This window comes from Lynx rufus, unplaced genomic scaffold, assembly GCF_022079265.1.
Source record: "Lynx rufus isolate CCGP_SWC_20201006 ecotype Redwood Valley unplaced genomic scaffold, mLynRuf1.p SCAF_2, whole genome shotgun sequence".
Taxonomy (NCBI): Eukaryota; Metazoa; Chordata; class Mammalia; order Carnivora; family Felidae; genus Lynx; species Lynx rufus.
Window position 1 is genome coordinate 103,503,423 of NW_025814834.1, and position 23,778 is coordinate 103,527,200.

The following is a 23,778-nucleotide window of genomic DNA, read 5'->3' on the forward strand; positions in this document are numbered from 1 at the left end:
CAGCCTTCTATTGGAAGAAGATGCTATCTAGGACCTTTACAGCTAGAGTGAATTCAATGCCTAACTTCAAATCTTCAATAGACAGACTGACTCTCTTGTTAGGGGCTAATGCAACTAATGACTTTAAATTGATAAGTTGAAGCCAGTGCTCATTGGTCATTCAGAAAATCCTAGGGCCCTTAAGAATTATGGTAAATCTATTCTACATGTGCTCCATGAATGGAACAACAAAGCTTGGATTGTAGCACATCTGTTTACAACATTGTTTAGTGCATATTTTAAGCCCATTAATGAGACCTGCTGCTCAGAGAAGATTCAGTTCAAAATATTACTGCTCACTGACAATGTGCCTGGTCACCCAAGAGCTCTGATGAAGATGTGATGCTGGCCTCATAGACTGATTTTGGAAGTATGTATTCCTTTTCTTCTACCCTCTGAAAGGGATTGTAGAGAATTGATATAATTTTTTCTTAAATGTTTGGTAGAATTCAGCAATGAACCCATCTGGATCTGGTGCTCTCTGCTTTGGAAAGTTACTAATTTGCCTTAACATTTTAAGCAGTAGGTTGCTAATTCTTTTTCCTTAATAAGAATAACAAAGATGGATGATTGTTTACAATGAAATTTGAAGTTACATCCTTGTATTTGCATTAAAATCAAGTGTTTATTTTTTAAAGATGACCTCCCCTTCCCGTTTCTATTTTATGTGTGTTTTGGCAGAAAATAACAAGAGTCATTTTACCTACTTTGTCATCAGTCATCTAAACATTACAACCTAATCCTTCCATAATGTATATATCAAACCATCTCTTTGTACTTCTTAAATATATACAATTCTATTTGTCAATTGTAGTTTAATAAAGGGTGAAAAAGAAATACTATACAATCTTGCCTCAGCCCTCATTCTGCTTCCTGAAAACTGCTTCCTCAAATCTTACTGTCTAGTTGGGAAATTAACTAGCTTCTTGTGGCTTATTGTGTTTGACTTCCAGCAGTTTTTAGAACTGTTACCTTCTCCTTTTAAGGAAAACTCTTTTCTGTCTCTGATCACATTCTGTATCTTAATCAGTTTTGTACATATTGATGCCCCCCCCCTTTTTTTTATCTTTCCCTTTCATTCTTTCCTGGTTTCTGTAGACTGTGATACCTATTATCTCCAGTCCTGTTATTTTTCCTCAATGCAAACTCTCTGTCTGCTAAAGATGCTAGAGGTATTTGTGGTCCAGAAAATTTTTGAAATCTCTCCCACCATGAGAAGGGGTTGATATTACCTCCAGTTAAACCTTGGTGGGCCTTTGTGATCCCCTCCACAATAGAATCCATTGGAAGAAATGTTGTATAACTTCCCAGTTGAGGTTAGAAAAACCAATTCACTTCTGCTGGCATTTTATAGTACACTCCTCTAGGAGAGCTTTCAGATGCCATGTAAAGTTCGGCTACCCTGAGACCTTGTGGAGATTGTGTGAAGAGACCATATGGAGAGAACACATAGATGCCCAGGGAATTCCCAGCTGTTTGTCTCCCAGGGCAGGATATTAGACATCTGAGTGAAGACACCTCTTGAGATGACACCAGTCCTAACATGTTATAGGCACACGAGACTCATTGAGACTGATATAGCTGAACCCAGTGAAATCCCAGAATCCTCAGTAAAATAAACTTAATGTTACTGTTTTAACCCACTGTTTTTTTTTAATGTTTATTTATTTTGAGAGAGAGAAAGAGAGGGAGGGAGGGGGAGAGAGAGAGAGAGAGAGAGAGAGAGAGAGAGAGAGAGAAAGAAAGAGCCCCAAGCAGGCTCTCTGCAGTGAATGCAGGACCCAGCGCGGGGCTTCAACTCACAAACCACAAGATCATGACCTGAGCCGAAATCAAGAGTCTGATGCTTAACAGACTGCACCACACAGGCATCCCTAACCCTCTGTTTTGATGTGATTTATTAGTCTTCAGTGCATAACCAGAATAGTATTTCACATTCAGCATATTCAAAACAGTTAATTGTCATCTCCTCATCAGATGATATATGTTATTTCTCTTTGATTAGTGTCATCATCACTGCTACATAACATTTTTGGTCCTATTTTTTAAAAAATCCTTTTTTTTTTAACATTCATTTTTGAGTGACAGAGTGAGTAGGGAGGGGCAGAGAGAGAGAGGGAGACACATAATCTAAAGCAGGCTCCAGGCTTTGAGCTGTCAGCATAGAGCCTGACGTGGGGCTTGAACTCATGAATAGCAAGATCATGACCTGAGCTGAAGTCGGAAGCTTAACCGACTGAGCCATCCAGGCACCCCACATTTTTGGTCCTTTTTAACTTCTGTTCAAACCTTTTGCCCATTAAAAAATTGTTTTAAAGATATCTTTAGTGTGATTAAAAAGATTAAGTTTACTATTTTAACATGTTTTAATTGTACAATTTAGTGGTATTAAATATATTTACTATGTTATATAACCATCGCCACTATCCATTTCCAAAACTTTTTCATCATCCTGAAAAGAAACTCAGACTTACACCTAAATGATTAATTTTTTGTGCTGTTACATATTATAATATTTTCTTTCTTTTTTTTTAATGTTTATTTATTTTTGAGACAGAGACAGAGCATGAACGGTGGAGGGTCAGAGAGAGAGGGAGACACAGAATCTGAAACAGGCTCCAGGCTCTGAGCTGTCAGCACAGAGCCCGACACGGGGCTCGAACTCACGGACCGTGAGATCATGACCTGAGCCAAAGTCGGACGCTTAACCCACTGAGCCACCCAGGCGCCCCTATAATATTTTCTTAAATTAAGATTTCCAGTTCATTTGCCAGTATACAAATATAGAATTGATGCTGTATATTTAGCTTGTAACCTGCAACTTAACTCATTTGTTCTAAGAGACTTTTTACAGATTGCATGGAATTTTCTACATGTCTGAATTAAAAATTTTCTTTTTTAATCTGTAAACCTTTTATTTCATTTTCTTATCTTACTGCACTGACTACAATAAGAAATGAATAAGAGTGGTAAGAGGAAATTTTTTCATTTTTCTCATTGAGGTGTAGAGCATTCAGTCTTTTACCATTAAATATGTTGCTAACTGTAGTTATTTTGTAGATGCTCTTTATCAGCTCAAAGAATTTCTCTTCTATGCCTAGCTTACCAAAAGGGTTTATCATGACTGTATGTTGAGTTTTGTCAAATATTGTTTCTTTTTGATCATTGGTTTTTCTTACTTAGTTTGTTAACGTGGTGAGTTTCACTGATGCATTTTTGATTGTTGAACCAACCTTAAATTCCTTTGCTAAATACCACTTGTTTGTGATGTAGTACCCATTTTATATATTGCTAGATTTGGTTTGCTAATATGTTGTTGAGAATTTTTGTGTCTGTGCTTATGGGAGATGGTAATATGTATTCTTACATTCTTGTAATATTTTCATGTATTTAAAAAATTTTTTTTAATATTTATTTTTGAGACGGGGAGACAAGAGTGTGAGTGGGGGAGGGGCAGAGAGAGAGGGAGACACAGAATCTGAAACAGGCTCCAGGCTCTGAGCTGTCAGCACAGAGCCCAATGTGGGGCTTGAACCCACGAACCATGAGATCATGACCTGAGCCGAAGTTGGATGCTTAACTGACTGAACCACCCAGGCACCCCTTTTCATGTATTTGTTTATATGTGTTTTTGGTATCGGGTTAGCGCTAGTCTAGTTGGGAAATGTTTTTTCTCCTTCTCTTTTCTGGAAAAGATTGTGTAAAATTGTTTTTATTTCTTCCTTAAATGTTTGGTGCAAGAGAGCATGCCCATGTGGCAGGGGAGCGGCAGAGAGAGAGGGAAAGAGAGAATCACAAGCAGGATCTGTGCTGTCAGTGCAGAGCCCAACATAGGGCTTGATCCCATGAAGTGTGAGATCATGACCTGAGCCAAAACCTAGAGTCAGACACTTAACCGACTGAGCCACCCCTTACCCCTGGAATATCTTAAACTATAAAGTCAACTACTTTAACAGATCTAGGACTGTTCAAATTAAACATTTTTTTTCCCTTGAGTTTTAATAATTTGTGTCTTTTAAGAAATTGATTGATTTATTCTAAGTTGCCAACTTAATGACCATAAAGTTTGTTGTGTTTTTTTTTTTGGTTTTTTTTTTTTTTGTTTTTTGTTTTTTTTTTTTGAGAGAAGCATGATTGGGGGAGGGACAGTGGTGGGGGGGAGAGAGAGAGAGAGAGAGAAGGAGAGAGAAGAGAGAGAATGAATCCTAAGGAGGCTCCATGCTGAGTGTGTGGTGTCCAACTTGGGGCTTGATCTCATGACCCTAGGGCTATGACTTGAGCCGGTCAGGAATTGGACGTTTAACTGACTGAGCCACCCAGGCACCCCTGTTGTGTTTCTTTATTCTCTGTAGGAGTTGTATGGATGTCTATCAATAGTAGAAATAAAAGATAATTTGGGTGTTTTCTTTTTATTTTCCTCTTTCACTCTGGCTAAAAGGTTATCAATTTTACTGTTTTTTAAAAAATCGCTAGTTCTGGTTTTAATTAAATTTGGTCAATTGTTTATCTCTTCAGTTTCATTGATTTCTATTTTCTTCCTTCTTTTGGTTCAATCTACTGTTTTAATTTTTCAAGGTAGAAGCATGTAGATTATTATTTTGAAATATTTCATGTTTTCTATTACAAGCATTTAATGCTGTAAATATCTCTCCAAGCACCGTTTCAGCTGTACATCCTGCAGAGTATCATATGTTGTCTTTTTATATTCATTCAGTTCAAAATATTTTTAAATTTCGCTCAATACTTCCTCTTTGCCCTGTGGGTTATTTACATGTATGCTGGATTCCAGATATGTGAGGATTTTTCAGATACCTTTCTCTTACTAATTTCTATTTAAATTACATTATGTCTAGTAATGTGCTTTGTATGATATCAATTCTTTTAAAATTTGGTAAGGTTTGCTTTTGTAAGGTTTATTTTAAATTTGGTAAGGTTTATGGCATATTTTGGTGAATGGTACATGTGCACTCTTTTTGCGTGGAGAGGTCTATAAATGTCAATTTGGTTGTTGATTCATAGCATTTTTACATCCTTGCTGATTTTCTCTTTGCTCTATCAGTTGTTCAAGTTGAAGTCTTCAACTATAATTGTATAATTGAACATTTGTGTATGAGTTATATTAGTTTCACCTCATGGGAAACTAATGTGTTTGTATTACCTCTTGTATTAGCCATTTAAAACTGTTATTTCTTCTTAGTGAGTTGACACTTTTATCAATACGTAATGTCCATCTTTTCCCTTGGTCATTTTCTTCTGACATCTACTTTGTCAGATAGTACACTTCATCTTCCATTTGAATCGTGTTTATATACTGAATCTCTTTTCATTATTTTTATTAATGTGTGTACATTTTTATGTTAAAATGGAAATCTGGTAGACAGTGCATGAATAGGTCTTTTTTTTTTTTAAATTTTTTTTTCAACGTTTATTTATTTTTGGGACAGAGAGAGACAGAGCATGAACGGGGGAGGGGCAGAGAGAGAGGGAGACACAGAATCGGAAACAGGCTCCAGGCTCCGAGCCATCAGCCCAGAGCCTGACGCGGGGCTCGAACTCGCGGACCGCGAGATCGTGACCTGGCTGAAGTCGGACGCTTAACCGACTGCGCCACCCAGGCGCCCCATGAATAGGTCTTTTTAAAAGTACAATCTGGGGGCTCCTGGGTGGCTCAGTTGGTTGAGTATCTGACTTCTACTCAGGTCATGATCTTGTGATCTGTGAATTTGAGCCCCATATTGGGGTGTGTGCTGGCAGCTTAGAGCCGGGAGCTTGCTTCAGATTCTCTGTCTTCCTCTCTCTCTGCCCCTGCCCTGCTCTCACTTTGTCTCTTTCTCTCTCTCTCTCTCAAAAATAATAAAAATAAACATTAAAAAGGTTTTTTTAATTAAAAAAATTAAAATACAATCTGACAGTTAATGTCTTTTAATTTAAACTTAATGAGATTATTGAATTTATTCAATTTAGTGCTTCCATTTTTAAGTTCTTTTGTTTATCCATTCTGTTTTTTGTTTCTTTTTCCTTTCCTGCCTTCTTTGGATTAGTTGAATATTTTTAGTATTCATTTTTAGTGTATCTCTTTGCTTCATTTGTTGTTTTTTTGAGATTGCTATCTAGATTATATTATATATATACCAACTTTTTATGATCCACTTAAATTTCACATTTTACCACTTCAGTTAAACCTGTACACTTCCATCCATACAGTTCCCAGTTCCCTCTCCTTTTATTGGTTATTGTTGTCATATATATTAATTTTATATAGGATGATATCTTCTCAGACATGCTGTTTTACTTTCAACAGTAACACGTTTTTTAAATAATTTAGCCGGAGAAAATAGTGTATTATATTTACCCATATATTTACCATTCTTTTTGCTTTAAGTTTGATTTCCCTCTGGTATCATTTCAATTCAGGGAAGAACTTCTAGGTATTTCTTTTAGTCCCAAGTCTTCTGGCAATAAATGCTCTTAATTTTCCTTTGTGTGACAGTGTTTTGAGTTGCCTTATACTTTTTAAAGTATATTTTCTTTTCTTTTTTTTTTTTTAAGTTTACTTACTTTGAGAGACAAGAGCGACCTGGGGAGGGGCAGAGAGAGAATGAGAATCCCAAGCAGGCTCCATACTGCCAGCACAGAGCCTGCTGCAGGGCTTGAACCCACGAACTGTGAAATTATGACCTGAGCTGAAATCCAGAGTTGGACGCTCAACCAGCTAAGCCACCCAACCGCCTCTCTCTTTTTTTTTTTAACATTTTTTTATTTTGAGAGAGAGAGAGAGAGAGAGAGAGAGAGAGAGAGAGAGGTGTGTGTGCGAGAGAGGGAGGGTCAGAGAGAAAGAAGGAAAGAGAGAATCCCAAGCAGGGATTCTCTATGAGGGGCTCTATATCACAAACCCATGAGATCATGACCTGAGCCAAAAGGAAGAGTTGGACACTTGACTGACTGAGCCCCCCAGGTGCCCCAAAGTATATTTTCTTTCTTTCTTTTTGTTTTTTCAATGTTTATTTATTCTTGAGAGAGAGAGACAGAGTGCCAGTGGGGAAGGGACAGAGACAGAGAGGGAGACACAGAATCCAAAGCAGGCTCTAGCCTCTGAGCTGTCAGCACAGGGCCCGATGCAGGGCTCAAACTCCCCAGCCTGTGAGGTCATGACCCAAGCCAAGGTCAAATGCTTAACCAACTGAGCCATCCAGGTGCCCCCCCGATGTATATTTTCAATGGATATGGATTTCTGGGGGGATAGCTCTTTCTCTTTAAATACATAGTTTAGCTGTTTTGTGACTTCATAGTTTCTGATCCAAACTCTGCAATCATTCAAATTATTGTTTTTCTATATGAAATGTGTTTTTTGAATATGGTCTCCTGTAAAATTTTTAGAAATTTGATTTTATCTTTTAGCAGTTTGATTTTGATGGGTCTGGCCATGGTTTTATTTAACTGAAATTTTCAAATCTTTAAATCCATTGCTTTGATCAAGTTTGGATACTTTTCAGTCCTTATTTCTTCAGATATTTTTTCTGTATCAATCTCTTTCTGGTCTGTTTCAGGAACTCTAGTAATGTGTATTTTAACTTTTGTCCATAGGTCCCTGAGTCTCTGTTCACATTTATAAACTTTCTCTTTATTTCAGATTAGACCTGTTATTCATTACCTTAAAATTGACTTTCCAGTTATATTTATTCTGCTATTTAGCCCATTCAGTGAGATTTTTATTTTTTTTTCAATATATGAAATTTATTGTCAAATTGGTTTCCATACAACACCCAGTGCTCATCCCAAAAGGTGCCCTCCTCAATACCTATCACCCTCCCCTCCCTCCCACCCCCCATCAACCCTCAGTTTGTTCTCAGTTTTTAAGAGTCTCTTATGCTTTGGCTCTCTCCCATTCTAACCTCTTTTTTTTTTTTTTCCTTCCCCTCCCCCATGGGTTTCTGTTAAGTTTCTCAGGATCCACATAAGAGTGAAACCATATGGTATCTGTCTTTCTCTGTATGGCTTATTTCACTTAGCATCACACTCTACGGTTCCATCCACGTTGCTACAAAGGGCCATATTTCGTTCTTTCTCATTGCCATGTAGTACTCCATTGTGTATATAAACCACAATTTCTTTATCCATCAGTTGATGGACATTTGAGATTTTTATTTTAGATAATGTATTTTTCAGTTTGAATATCTCCATTTATATATGGGTATATGTATGGGTGTTTTTTCCTGAGAATTTCTGTATATTCTTTCATTTTAAGAGTGTTCACCCCCTTTATTCATGGAAGATGGTTATAGTAACTATGTTAAAGGCTGTGCCTGATAATTCCAACATCTGAGTTATTTCAAAGTGTCCATCAGTTGATCATCTTTTTACCTTGAAAATTGTTCAGATTTGCCAGATTCTTAAGTGTATCAGGTAATTTTTTATTGCATCCTGGACATTCTGGAATATTATGAGACTGTATCTTATTAAAATCCGTGATGTAATATTGTTTTTGTTGTTACTTTAGTGGGACGTTAACCTGGTACTCAAATTCTTCTCATTTTGGGGGCAGTGGTTCCAGCATGAATTCATTTTCAAAGCCTTTGGTGTGATCTGGGAGTGTGACGTTTGCGTGGCACTCGAGAGCTACTTTAAGGCTGACACTCTAGTTCAGTTCTTAGTCACGGCTGTGGTTCTTCGGGTGTATTCTGCACATGCACAGCTTTGGCATGAGCCCAGGACTTGTTCTGATGTGTATTCTCCTACACTTTGCAGGCTTTTCTGCACACTTTCTGGTTGCCGGTAGCCACTTTTCATACTCTGGTCAGAAGGATGAGGTTCTTTTCTGTTTTGTGGAACAGTCTTGTCTTAGAGTGTAGTAGTGCTGAGAGAAAAGTGAGGGATAAAAACCAAACAAGCACAGATTACTCCCTACTCTTCAAAAAACCTATTTTCTTGTACTATGCAGAGATGGGAGTTTTAGTTCCCACGGTATCATCACCATGGCCATGTCATTGCATGACCGGGGCTATCCCTGAGGCAGAACTCTAGAGAGGAAAAAATGTGTCTCTGCCTGCACCCCCCCCCCCCCCTGCACCACACTCTGGTTCACAGGGCTTCCTTCTCTCTTCCTCTTAAAAAGAAAATTGGGTTTCCCTCGTCTCTTTTGCTGCCTGTTCCTACTGGCAGTTCCCTAGTTTCAACCCATCTTTGAGTCAAAGGTTTAAGTAAAGAAAACTAAAGAAAGGATAAAAAAAAAAAGAAAACCTGGAAAGCTCACCTTACCTCAGATTGTGATTTTTTCCTCTCTACACTGCCTGCTATAATTTACATTTTGGATTCCTCATATGATTGCTTTTTGTTTTTTTATCTTGAGTCTTGAGTGAGAAAAGTAGCTTCTAGTATGTTTATTTCTTGTTGATCTACACCTGAAGTCGAATATAAATCTTTTCTTAGTAATGTCATACTAGATCAAGTTTTTCTTTGGTAGTATATAGTGTTTTTCCTACTTACATACTTGCTTCAGTAAAGTGACTCATGACTCACCTCTCAGCTTCTCATCTGTAGAAATTCCCCTGCTTGGTACCCTGTGAATATGCTTTTATTTTTTATTGTTGTGAATAATATTTAAGATACGTTTCTACAGAATCCTTTTTCTTTCATATATCCAAATTAATATTTTATTGGATAATTTTACTGTAGTATGGCTTCTCAGTTGTAGCTTTGTATTAGTATCTGTTGGATAATACTTATCTTGCATATTAGTTCTGTGTTACTTCCTTAGAGCTTTCACATATGTTTTTGGTTTTTTTTGTCAATAACAATGTGGTATGACAATTACCTCTTTTTCATAGATAGAGAAATCAAACCCAGGGAGTTTGTGCCTTGCTCATAGTTACAGGCCAAGTAAGTGATAGATTGAGATAAAAATCCTGGCCCTTTGACTCCTCAGACTGATGTTTTTATCTGCCACACCATCTGCTATCAGTTGACTGGTCTTCTGTTTCTTCTCTATATCTCCTTCTGATCAGTGACACAAATTAAAAGTTGTGGTTATGAAAGATTGGAGATAAGTAGTCCATGGTGCTGTTTGTGTTACGTTTTTGTATGCATAAGAATTTAATGGTGGACTCTTAAGGAAAGCTTATTAGAAGTTCGGATTGCTGTCTGCACACCTCAGTTTTGTGGGTCTTTTTGGGGGCTTAGGAATCTGTATTTAAAAAGTACGCAAGATGATTTGGATCCATGTAGTCTCTGTCATAAAAACACAGTTGGGAGGGATGGAGACTGCCTTGGCCTCATTAACATTCTATAATTAGTTGTTATTTATAGAGCACATTTTCCGTTGTGTTCATTGCGTATACTGAATGGGACATAGTCAAAATTCATGTCCCAGATGTATTATACTTACTATTCTCCTCCCTCGTGGAGTAGGCTTTCTGTTTAGTATTTTTCTAAAGTTCAGTGAGAAACGAATCTATAGTCTTATAAGAATTGTCTTTAGGAAGTGGTTTTGAGCCCATAGCTAGAACTGTAAATGTTCCTCTGTAGTGATGATTCTCAAAGGGGACTAATTTTATACCTACTCCCCCTCCCCCAGGGATGGGGATGTCAAAACATTCTGGTTGTCACAGTTGGGTGGGAGCTACTAGCATCTGCTGGGTGGAAACAAGGATGCAGCTAAACATCCTATAATGCACAGGACAGTCCCCCTCTCCATGAAGTCTCTAATATAAAATGTCATCAGTGTCAAAGTTGGTTGAGAAACTGTGTTCTAAAGTTAGTGTTCAGTGAAGATTTTTTATGAATAAATTCATTTTTTAAAAGAATGTTTAGTTACAGTTTTCCACTAGTTAGGTGTTTATACTTTTGAAAGTTAAGAGTCAAGAGATTTTGTTTTGTCCCTAAGCGTACCCCCATACACAAACATTTCTTCTTGAGTTGATTGTTTGCATTGTGCATTTGCATATTAATAACACTGGATAAATAGGAATGACAAAATTAAGACAGAGCACTGTACAGATCTGTGGTCTCCCTGTGGAAAAATCTATTTTCAGCTTTAAATGAAAGCAGAGTAGAAAAGTAGAATGTTACAGGGGCTAAGTTTGAAGTGGGGAGGTTTATATGTAAAGAGTAAAACTTGACAATTTTTGTGTATCAGCAAGTGATACATTAGAGTTCCCACTGGGCCATTTACTTGCTAATTTTCCTCGGTAAAACAAAATTTTCTCAGTCTGAATGAATAAGAACTGATATTTCAGGGTTTTGGTAGTGCAGTGGGGAAGAAGTAACTTTTCAGTTGAAGTGTAACATACATACAGTAAAAATCAAATCTTAAATGTAAGATTGATAAGAATTACAAACTAAAGTCTGTGAAATAACCATTAGATCAAGATACAGAATATTAGCAGTACTTTAGAAGCATTCCTTGCACTTCCTTCTTGTTATTTATCACTCCTTGCCTGAAGTAGTCACCATTCTGATATCTATCACCATAGATTAGTATTGTTTGTTGTTAATGTGAAATTCTTATTTTTGTAAGTCACCATGTCAGCGGTTTTATATATGGTTCGACCTAAATATTTCTTTTTCCTCCCCACTTCTGTGTCATATTCCATTTGTGGCAGCCAGTCCCCAAAGATAGCCTCCCACTGGACCATACCTCTTAGTATTCACACCATTGCAGAGTTCCTCACCCCTGAGTGTTGCCTGGCCTATGTGATTTGTTTCTGTCCATGGCAATAAAGAGACTCTTTGTGACTGCCAGTAATGTGAAGGCGTCCCCCTTCTAGTTGGGTCTCTTAGAACGCTGGTACTCTTGGAACAGTCTCAGAATCCAGGTATCCTGCTGTGAGAAGCCTATACCATATGGAGAGGCCATAGATGTAGGCTCTCTGGTTAACAGTCCCAGCTGATACTCCAGCCAGCAGTCAGCATCAGTTGCCAGTCGCGTGAGTGAGCCGTCATGTACATCTTGGTACTGTCAAACTTCAGATGAATTTAATAGCTACCATCTAACTGCAACCACAAGTAAGAACCACAGAGTGGGCCCATCAACCCACGGAAGCATGAAAGATATTAATACTTTTTATTTATTTTTAAGTTCTTAAAAAAATGTATTTAAGTAATCTCTACACCCAATGTGGGGCTCAAATTCATGACCCCGAGATTAAGAGTCGCATGCTCTTCTGAGTCAGCCAGGTGCCCCTGATACTTCTTAAAAAACATCTTGGTGTGTTTACCATAAAGCAATAGATAGTGAGACATCATTGCATAAGTACACTAAAATTTATCCAGTCCATTGTTTGTGGACCCTTGGTTTGTTTACATTGTGGGGCCACTATGAATACTACAGCTTTAAACAATTCATATATGTAAATTGGTGGAAAAATATGTATACATATATGTACATATATACTTCTTTTGGGCAAATATCTCAGAGTGGAAAGCTTAGGTCAGATATTATGAAACAGTTTTTCATAGTGGTTATATTTGCATATACATTTCCACCAGCAGCTTATGAGAGTTGACATGTGCTCTCTCTCTACATCCTCACCAACACTTGGTATTTTTCAATTTCAGCCGTTTTGATGCTTATGTTGTAGTATTGTGGTTTTACTTTCTACTAATGAATTTTTTCAACATTTAAAAAATAACACCAATCTCTTCCAGTGAATAAAAAGAGAAGTAATAATTAACTACTCATTTTACAAAACCAGCATAACCTTCATATTTATAGCTAGTCAGATCATTATTATATAAAGAAATACTGTAGGGGCACCTGGGTGGCTGTCGGTTAAGCATCTGACTTCGGCTCAGGTCATGATCTCAGTTTGTGAGTTTGAGCCCCGCTTGGGCTCTGTGCTGACAGCTCAGAACCTGGAGCCTGCTTCAGATTCCATATATCCCCCTCTCTCTGCCCCTCCCCCACTCACACTGTGTCTCTCTTAAAAATAAAGTAAACGTTAAAAAAAATTAAGAAATATTGTAGAACAAAATGAACAAGATCTGAAAAATTTTCAAACAAATTATTAACAAATTAAATTTATATTGGCACATACACACAGTACTCATAAAATGTGTTTATACCAAGTTAGGTTAATTTCAAGAATGTGAGCTGTGAAAGAGAAATTCCATGTGATCAGTTCCCCAACATGTTTTAAAAAAACAAAAACTTAGTGCACTAGAAATAGAAAAGAATTTCTATAAACTGCCGAAGGGTATTTACAGATACCTAACGCATATATCATACCTAGAAATGAAATACTAGAATTTTTCCCCTAACACTGGAAACAAGGATGTCCACTGTCCATCACTTCATTGTGCCTTTGTTGTTTTTGTTTCCCTTTCCCTTATAATTATTGATCATTTATGTTTCCAGTATTTATCTCACTCTTTTTGTGGTTTATCAGTAGTTCATTTTTGCTAAAATCTCCTGTCGGGAAAGATTTGTCAGGTTCTTCTTGTAGGAACTGTCAACTTTATAGTATATATGCTTTATCAGCTTCATTGACATATAATTCACATTTAAAGCATACAGTTCATCCTTTGTAATTGTACATTTCAGTGGTTTTAGGTATATTGCTGTATTTTAAAATAACATATATATATATATATAACATAAAATTTACTACCATTTTAAGTGTCCAGTTCAATTGCACTAATGACATTCACATTGTTTTGCAGCCATTAATACTGTTTCCAAAACTTTTTCATCATTCCAAACAGAAACTCCTGAACCATCAAGCAATTACTCCCCATTTTTCCCTGACCCCAAAACCTATGCATTTGCCTATTCTAGATATCTAAGTGGAATCGTACAATATATGTTCTTTTACGTAGGCTTGTTTCATTTAGCATAATGTTTCAAGATTCCATGTAGAATGTATCAGAACTTCATTCCTTTCTTATTCCTGAAAAATATTCCATTATACAGGTATACTGCATTTTGTATGTTCATTCATCTGTTGATGGACCTTGGGTTGTTTTTACCTTTCACCTCTTGTGAATAATGTTGCAGTGAACATTAGCTTGCGAATATCCAAATCCCTGTTTTCAGTTCCCTGGGGTATATACCCAGGAGTGCATTTGCTAGATCATATGATACTTTTGTTTAGCTTTTAAGGAACTGCAAAATTGTTTTCCATAACAGCTGCACCATTTCACATTCTGACCAGCAATGTACAAGGGTTCTAGTTTCTCCATAAATTTGCCCACAATTGTTATTTTCCACTTAAAAAGAAAATTATAGCCATCTTTGTAGGTGTGAAGTGGTATTTTTTTATTGTGGCTTACACTTTGTATTTTTGGAACTCTTTTTGGTGCATAAAAGTTAAGAAATGGCATATTGTTTTGGCAAATTGCACCATTTATCATTATGCACCATAATGACTTTTTTAATACTTAGTAATGTGATTTTATTTTTATTTTTTATATTTATTTATTTATTTATTTATTTATTTATTTATTTACGTTTATTCATTTTGAGAGAGAGAGAGTATAAGCAGGTGGTGGTTGTGGGGAGGGGAGGACAGAAGGAGAGGCAGAATCCCAAGCAGGCTTCAGGCTCTGAGCTGTTAGCCCAGAGCCCAGTGCAAGGCTCGAACTCAGTGACTGCAAGATCATGACCCGAGCCAAAGTCAGACGCCTAACTGACTGAGCCACTCAGGTGCCCCTAACCTTTTATTTTTTTTAATTTATGTATTTATTTTGAAAGAGAGTGAGTGAGACAGACAGCATTAGTGGGGAAGGGGCAGAGAAGAAGGAGAAAAAAAGAATACCAAGGAGGCTCCACACTGTCAGCACAGAGCGCAACGCAAGGCTTGAACTCGTGAACTGGGAGATCATGACCTGAACTGAAATCAAGAGTCAGATGCTTAACCTAGGTGAGCCACCTAGGTGCCCTTTACCCTTTATTGGTTGTATGATTTGCAGTTATCTTCTTCCATTCAGTAGGTTACCCTTTCATTTTGTTGATGGTTTCCTTTGCTGTACAAAAGCTTTTTAGTTTGATGTAATCCCCTTTGTTTATTTTAGCTTTTGTTGCCCTTGCCTGAAGAGACCGTTCCAGAAAATATTGCCAAGACCCATGTCAGAGAGCTTACTGCCTATGTTTTCTTCTGTGTTTTATGGTTTCAGGTCTTACATTCAGCTGTTTATTTCATTTTGAGTTTGTTTTTGGCACAAGGTATTGGTTCAGTTTCATTTTTTTTTTCATATAACTGTCTAGTTTTCCCAGAACCATTTATTGAAGATTAATTGATCATACATGCTTGAGATTATTTCTAGGCTCTCTATACTGTTAATCTCTGTGTCTATTTTTGTGTTTTTTAGTGTAGTTTGAAATCAGGGAGCATGATACTTTCAGTTTTGTTCTTTCTCAAGATTACTTTTGTTATTTGGAGTCTTTGGTGGTTCCATTACAAATTTTAAGATTATTTGTTCCAGTTCTGTGAAAAATGTCATTGGTATTTTTGATGGGGATGGCATTGTTTCTGTAGATTTCATTGAGTATTATGGATATTTTAACAATATTAATTCTTGGAGCCCTTGAGAATTATATATCATTTCATTTACTTATCTTCAATTTCTTTCATCATTGTCTTATCGTTTTCAGAGTATAGGTGTTTGGTCTTCTTGGTTAAATTTATTCCTAGGTGTTTTATTTATTTATTTTTTATGGTAAACGTGATTGTTTTCTTAATTTCCCTTCCTTTTAAAAAAAAACTTTTTAAATGTTTATTCATTTTTAAAAAATGTTTTTTAATGTTTATTTATTTTTGAGAGAGAGACAGAATATGAGCGGGGGAGGGGCAGTGAGAGATGGAGACACAGAATCCGAAGCAGGCTCCAGGCTCTGAGCTGTCAGCCCAGAGCCTGACACGGGGCTCGAACCCACAAACCGTGAGATCATGACCTGAGCTGAAGTCGGACGCTCAACCGACTAAGCCACCCAGGTGCCCCTGTTTATTCATTTTTGAGAGACAGAGAGCACTTGAACGAGCGAGTCGGGGAGGGGCAGTGGGACAGAGGAAAACGCAGAATCTGAAGCAGGCTCCAGGCTCTGATCTGTCAGTACAGAGCCTGAAGCAGGACTCGAACCCACAAACCGCAAGATTATGACCTGAGCCAAAGTCAGATGCTTTAACTGACTGAGCCACCCAGGAGCCCTTCTTAATTTCTCTGATAGCTTATTATTAGTTTATAGAGACACAACCAATTTCCATATGTTATTGTTGTATTCTACAACTTTATTGAATTTATTAGTTCTGATAGTTTTGTGGTAGAGTCTTTAGGGTGTTCTGTATATAGAATTAAGTTTTCTACAAGTAATGGCAATATTACTTCTTCCTTTCTAATTCGGATACCTTTTATTTCTTTTTCTTGCCTAATTGCTGTGGCTTGGAGTTCCAGTACTGTATTGAATAAAAATGGTGAGAGTAGTTATTCTTATCCTGATCTTAGAGGAAAATCTGTGAGCTTTTCAACATTGAGTCTGATGTTAGCTGTGGATCTTACACATGTAGCCTTTGTTACGTTGAGGTATGTTTCTTCTGTACCCACCTAATGTTGAGACTTTTTATCATAAATGGATGTTGAGTTTTGTCAAGTGCTTTTTCTGCATATACTGAGATGCCCATATGATTTTCATCCTTTGATGTTGTGGTGTATCACTTTGATTGAAATACAGATGTTGAACTATCCTTGCATCCCTGTAATAAAGCCTGCTTGGTCCTGGTGTATGATCTTTTTAATATATTGTTGAATTTACTTTGCTGTTAGTTGGTGAGGATTTTTGCATCTATGTTCATCAGCAATATGGGCAGAATGTCTGGTTTTAGTTTTGCTGGCCCTGTAAAATGATTTTGGAAGCAGTCCTTCCTCTTCAGTTTTTTCAAATAATTTGAGAAGAATAGGTACTAACTGTAAATGTTGGGTAGAATTCACCTGTGAAGCCATCTGATCCTGGGCCTTAGGTTTTTAGGAGTTTGAAAATTGCAGATTTAATTCATTAGTTGTAATTAGGCTATTCAGATTAAAAAAAAATTTTTTTTAAGATTTTACTTTTTAGGTTATCTCCACAAACACTGTGAGACTTGAACTCACAACCCCTAGATCAAGAGTTGCTTGCTCTACCTACTGACCTAGCTAGGCATTCCAGTCTATTCAGACTTTTTGTTTCTTTGTGATTCAGTTTTATAAGTCATGAGTTTCTAGGAATTTAACTATTTCTTCTAGGTTTTACAGTTTGTAGGCATATACTTGATTGTAGTAGTCTGTTATCATCCTTTATATTTCTATAGGGTCAGTTGTAAGTTCATTATTTCTGATTTTATTTGTGCCCTCTTTTTTTTTCCCTTGATGGGTCTAGTTAATGATTTATTGATTTTCTTTTCAAAGAACTTGCTATTAGTTTCATTGATCTTTTCTCTTGTTTTTAAAAGTCTCGGTTTCATTTATTTCTGATCTGGTCTTTACTGTTTCCTTTCTTCTGCTAATTTTAGGCTTTGCCCTTCTTTTTCTGGTTTGTTTAGGTGTAAAATTAAGTTGTATATCTGGGATTTTTCTCATTTCTTTAGGTAGGCCTGCATCACCATGAACTTCCCTCTTAGAACTGCTTTTGTTGCATCCCATAGATTTTGGAAAGTTGTGTTTCCATTTTCATTTCTCTGAAGGTATTTTTTAAATTTCTTTTTTGATTTCTTTGTTGACCCATTGTGTGTTTAGTAGCATGTTGTTTAGTCTACCCATGTTTGTATTTTTTTCCTGTTTCCTTCTTGTAATTGATTTCTAGTCTTCTACTGTTGTGGTTAGAAAAGATCCTGGGTATAATTTTAGTTTTCTTGTATTTATTGAGACTTGTTTTGTGGGCCAACATGTGAGTTATCCTAGAGAATGTCCCATGTGCACTTGAAAAGAAGGTGTATTCTGCAGCCTTTGGATGAAATGTTCTGTATATATCTATTGAGTTAATCTGGTCTAATGTGTTGTTTAAGGTCAGTCTTTTCTTTATGATTTTCTGTCTAATTGAGCAGTCTTTTGATGTAAGTGGGATATTAAAGTTACCTACTCTTATTATGTTGTTGTCAATTTTTCCCTGTCTGTTAGTTTTTGCTTTATATATTTAGGTGCTCCTTTGTTGGGTGAGTAAATATTTACAAATATTATCTTTTCTTTTTGAATTGACTCCCTTTATAGTTCTCTAATGCTCTTCTTTGTGTTTTGTTACTGCAGAATTTGTTTATGTGGTTTTACTTCATTTTTTCCCCATTTGAATGAGGAGGTATTTGTATGCTTTTTCTCCTTTATTCTGTGAATACTAAATTAATAATTCTATCTATAGCTTTTGTAATATTAAATCCTCCACAAAATCTTCGAATCATTTTTTGTCGTGATGCCAAAATTCAGTTTGCTAGTATTTTATTTGAGATTTTTGCATTTCTATTCATTAATGTGATTCCCTTTCATATGTTCTTTTACTGTTATTATTGCCTTTTAAAGTAGAATCATCAGAGTAAGTAACATTCTCTGCTTTTCTATTCATTGGAAAAGTTTAGGTAGATGGAGATTTTGTATTCTTTGAAGGTTAGAACTTCACAGATTTGGTAATGCTATTTGTGCCTTTTATGTGTGAAATTTTAAACAGCTTACTGATTTTCTTTCATTGTTTTAGATCCATATGCTCTATATGTGGTTCTTGTTAATTTTTTTTTTTTAATTCTTAATTCAGTTTTGTCAGAGGCTTGTGTGTTAACATTTTTTAACCCATCTATAAGTAATTTGGGGTGTTATTTATTTTGAGAGAGATCAACTATGACTGGAGGAGGGGCAGGAGTGAGAGAGGAGAGAATCCCAAGCAGACTCTGGAGCTTAGTGCAGAGCCTGACGTGGGGCTCTAATCTCACAACCATGAATGAGAACCTGACCTGAGCCAAAGGTAAGAGTTGGACACTTAACTGACTGAGCCACCCAGGTGCCCCTATATTTTTAATACTTTTAATCATTAAGTTTATGGTCTTTATGGCTCTATTATTTGAAGTTTTTAAAAGAATGTAATTAGCTTTCATAACTTTTGTCTTGATTCCACCAGTGTTTTATAATTTTGAATTGTGACCTTGTCTTCAGATAAGCATTATCCCTGAGAATTGTTTGTAGTCTGGGTTAAGGATGCATTCCTTGAGGGATGTTTTGTTTTTACCCAGAACTAATATTTGATCATAATTATTCACCATTGGGGTTCTTTAAGCAATAGACAGTATAAACTCAAACATTAGACCCTTGTGAGGGCAGCCTTGTGGTTGTGAATAATTTTCAGGGGAGACTTTTCCACTTCATCTGGATCCCAGGTAGGGGCAGAAAAACTAATTTCGTTTTATCCTGGGCTGGTGGGAGGATTTTGTCCCCCACTAATCTGCCTTTCGTTAATAATGTTACCATCCGAGAGCGCCTGGGTGTCTCAGTTGGTTAAGTGTCTGACTCTTGATTTCAGCTCAGGTCCTGATCTCACAGTTCATGGGATTGAGCCTTGTGTTGGGCTCCATACTGACAGTGCAGAGCCTGCTTGGGATTGTCTGTCTCTCTGTCTCCTCTGCTCTTCTCCTCCCCACTTGTACGCACACACTCTCTCTCAAAATAAATAAATAAACTTAAAAAAAAATAATGTCACCATCTGAGTTGGGAGTTTCAGTGAAAAAGTTTTAGTCCTGTATCTCACCTTATTTGAGCCCATCTCCTACTCAAATTGTCTCACTTGTATGTGATGAACTTAGACTGCTTATTCCTTAAGAAGCCTTTCTATGGCAGTCCCAGCACAGTTCTTAAGTTTTATATTTCCCTCTTTTTCCTTGCTGTAGGCTTCTTTTCAACCCAGCAATACAATTAAAAGAATGTTTATTGCATTTTTACCAGCATCTCTAGGGATTTTGTGGCAGAGAGTTCTTAGATTTTCTACTCTGCCATATTGCTGGAAAGGAAAGTGGGTATTTTTATATGGGTTATACAAGGCAATTGTGTGTACCGAGCTTAAAAAATATTCCTTTCAGCTGAGGAGACTAAGTATAAGTAGTCTTCCATTGTTGATAATGGCAAAATTATTCTATGAAACAAAGTATTTTATGGTGGCTGTAAGCATGGACTCTTGAGCCAGATAATCTGGGGTAGAATGTAAGTTCCACTACTTACTACCTGTGTGATCTTTGCAAATCTGTGTTTATTTTCTCTGCCTCAGTTTCTTCATCTTTAAAGAGTCTTTTTTAGGATTTAAGTGATTTCTGTACCCACCATGGGGGCTCAAACTCACAACCCGGAGATCAACAGTTGCCCACTCTTCAACTGAGCCAGCCAGGCACTCCTAAAGAGTCTTAACAGGACCTACCTCAGAGGGTTCTCACGATAATGAAGTGAATTATTACATGTTCATTTACAAGTGTCAGACATAGCAAGTAGTCAGTAAGCTTTGGCTATCACTGTTGTTATCAGTCATTACTAACTTTGCTAGCCATAACTCTGTTTGGATTATTTTTCTCTATGCAGAACCTTTCTCTTGACTTCCGTATAGAAAAAAATGTAGTTTTTTAAACTATAGAAGGTGTAGTTTATATTTGGAGTACCATAATATTTGTTTCCCCTTCTCCTGTTTTGTAAATTAGTTCCAGGCAGAAAAAAGAAGCTATTGTCACTCCTTTAAGCCACTACTAAATTTTACATTGTCCACCAATAAGTTACCTCCTTTTCTTTTCAAAACCCATGTGTTTATGTTATCTCTTAAAGTTTTATGTTTTCTGTTATTAACCTTTCCTCACTTTAGACTCCTAATGAAAATCTATTCCTGTTGTGTATGTTCCATCCAGGGATATAATCAAAGTCCGTACTCTAAGAGGGATCTGAAGGATTTCAGTCACTGTTAAGACACATTATATGCCTTTGGCCTAAACATTATGAAAGTAACTATTTCCTCCAGCCCTTTAGTATTTCTAACCTGCATTAACTGTTACATAATTGCCTTTTTTCTAATGTGTAAACATTTCTTTTTTCCATGTTCAGGAAAGCATCCTTAGAAACGAGGGACCTCAGAGATCATCTACTCCAGTTGTTTTCAGTCGTTTTAAAGTATGAAATACTTTTGGGTTTTTTTCTGCCACAAAGATACACATACACACATGTATATGTGTGGGTGGGTAGATGTAGTAGACCAGTTACATTTCCTATGGTTGAAGCAGGAAGCCCAAATCTGGCCTCTGCCACCTCAAAACACACATGAACTAGTCTATCCCCATAGGTTTTGAGTTGATGAAACTGGCTTAGTTAGAACAAAATTCACCCAAGACTACATACTAACTAGCCAAGTAAGGACTTGGCTTGACTGTTGTTTCCGTTTTACTGTACTACCCTACAGAGTATTTTTCTCTGCCATAGGTTTTATAGTGCTGCTGCTTGGTATTTCTTATAAACTTGTCTAACACATCTGTCCTTGTGCTTGGCCTGCCAACAGGAATCTCAGTTTTGCCTGGCAGTTGTTATCAACTTAAATTTCTAGTAATAAACCTAGATAAGTTCTGTTAGGAACAGTTTCTTTTTTTGCCTTTTTTTTAGTTCTTTTTTTCTTAATGTTTATTATTTTTGAGAGAGAGACAGAGAGAGAGCATGAGCAGGGGAGGGACAAAGAGAGGAGACACAGGAGAGAATCTGAAGCAGGCTCCAGGCTCTGAGCTGTCAGCACAGAGCCCAACAAGGGGTTCAAACTCAGCAACTGTGAGATCATGACCTGAGCCAAAGTCAGAGGCTCAACCGACTGAGCCACCCAGGAACCTCAGGAACAGTTTCTTCATCTTTAAAGGAACTGTTTCCAGTTAGTATCTATGCAGGATGCACTGTCCCTTGTGCTTTAGAGATTTCCTCAGATGTCTTGTTTAGCTGGTCCTCTTATGAAGTAAACATACAAACAAACAAAAAACAAAAAAAAGAAAAACCTCTGAAGGACCAGGAATGCCTACTAAGTGACATATATAAAAGCCATGTAAACTTTAAATTATTTTCTAAAGGCCATTCTATCATTTATGTAGTCACTTAACCAAATATGTTTGTATTGCCTTCTTTGGCAGTCACTGTTCTGCCTGCTGGGGATTTTGGTACCTGTCAAGGTTCTCCATCAGCTGTTTCTTTACTCTTTCTTCTGACCCTGGGCAATCCCATCTGCTTCATGGCTTCAGTATTTTTTACTTTCTGTGATTGAGACCAGTCTCTGCTCTATGAATGAGGGCTGGGTGGAGGCTTCTAGCTTCTTGGCCACACCATCCTGTGTTTTAAAATCTGAAACACAGTTGAGATGCCTGAGAATGCTGGCAGCCTGCCCCTTCTGTATAGATTCTGTATGCCTTGACTACTATCTAAGGGTAGAGGGATTTTTCTCTTCTTGGCCATCCTGGAGTAGAGCTTGCTTACCATCAGCCTAGGAGGAAGAGAGAGAAAGTAGATCATGGCTCAAGTGCCACAGACTGACCATTCTTAGCAAGACTTAGTATAGTTTTTTGAATAAATGCTGTTTCATTTGTTCTATGTTCTTACCACAATTCCCGGAGGCTTTAAATTGTTGGGGTTGTGTTTTTGCTTGTTTTCCTTAGCAGTAGTTGTTTTGCTGGGAAGTAGGCCAAGGGAATTGCTTTCAGGACATCATTACCTGATTGATTTTCAGCATTGAACCACACTTGCGTCTCCGGAAGACCTCACTTGTTCATCGTGTATAATCCTTTTGAGGGTTGCTTAATTCCATTTACTAATATTTCTTTGAGGAATTTTGCATTTATGTTCATGAGAAATATTTGTAGTTTTCTTTTTTTGTACTTTGGCTTTGATATCTGGGTATACTAGTTTCATAGAGTGAGTTGATTTTCTGGAGGTAGGTTGAGTAGACTTGTTCTTAAGTCTTATTTAAATATTTCTTAGAATTAATTCTCCAGTGAAATCATTAGGCCCAGGAGATTTCAATTTAGGGGAGGTGTTTTTTTTTGTTGTTGCTTGTTTTTTTTTTAAGTACAGTTTCATTGAAAAAAATAATTGTAGAGGTATTCAAAGTATTTCATACTAGGTAAATATTAGTAGAGTTTTATTTTTTGAGGAAATCATTTATTTCACCCAAATTGTGAAATGTCTGTGTATAGATATGTTTCTTCTATTTACTTACCTTGTAGATGTTTTTGGAGTGTGCAGTGACATCCTTACTTTTAATTCTGTAATTGGTAATTTGTGTGTTCTCTCTCTTTTTCTTTATACTCTTGCTAGAAGTTTTTCAATTTTCTTGATCTTTTCAAAGAACCAGATTTCCATTGATTTCTGGTCTTACCTGTATTTTACTCCTTTCCTTCTATTTATTTTGCTTTTTCTAGTTTTTGTTAAGAGTTCAGGCTATTGACTGGAGACCTTTCCTTTTTTTCTAAAGTAAACTTTTAGGTCATAAATCCTCTTTTCAGCACAGCTTTAGCTATATTCTGTAGTCAACTTTTAATATATTGGATTTTCTTTTTTCCAGTTTATTGTATTTTTTTAATTTTACTGAGCCCTCTTTATCCTGTGGAGTATTTAAAAATGAGTTATTTTCCAAGTGTTTAGTTTCTAATTTTTAACTTTGTTACTGTTTTCTGCTCTAGTTTTATTATGGTTATAGAGCACTGATTTTAGTTTTCAATTTGGTAAGGTTTATTTAATGACCTAGGATATGGCCTGTCTTATGAATAGTCCATAGACAGTCAAAAAGAATGAGTATTCTGGTGTTGA

The 23,778-nt window shown here is 36.7% G+C and overlaps 1 protein-coding gene across 1 annotated transcript in view; it reads left to right on the forward strand.

Annotated features, from left to right (window-relative positions):
- PTPN4 (protein tyrosine phosphatase non-receptor type 4) overlaps nucleotides 1-23,778 on the forward strand; it is a 228,305-nt gene that overhangs the window by 63,763 nt on the left and 140,764 nt on the right. The window lies entirely within an intron of this gene.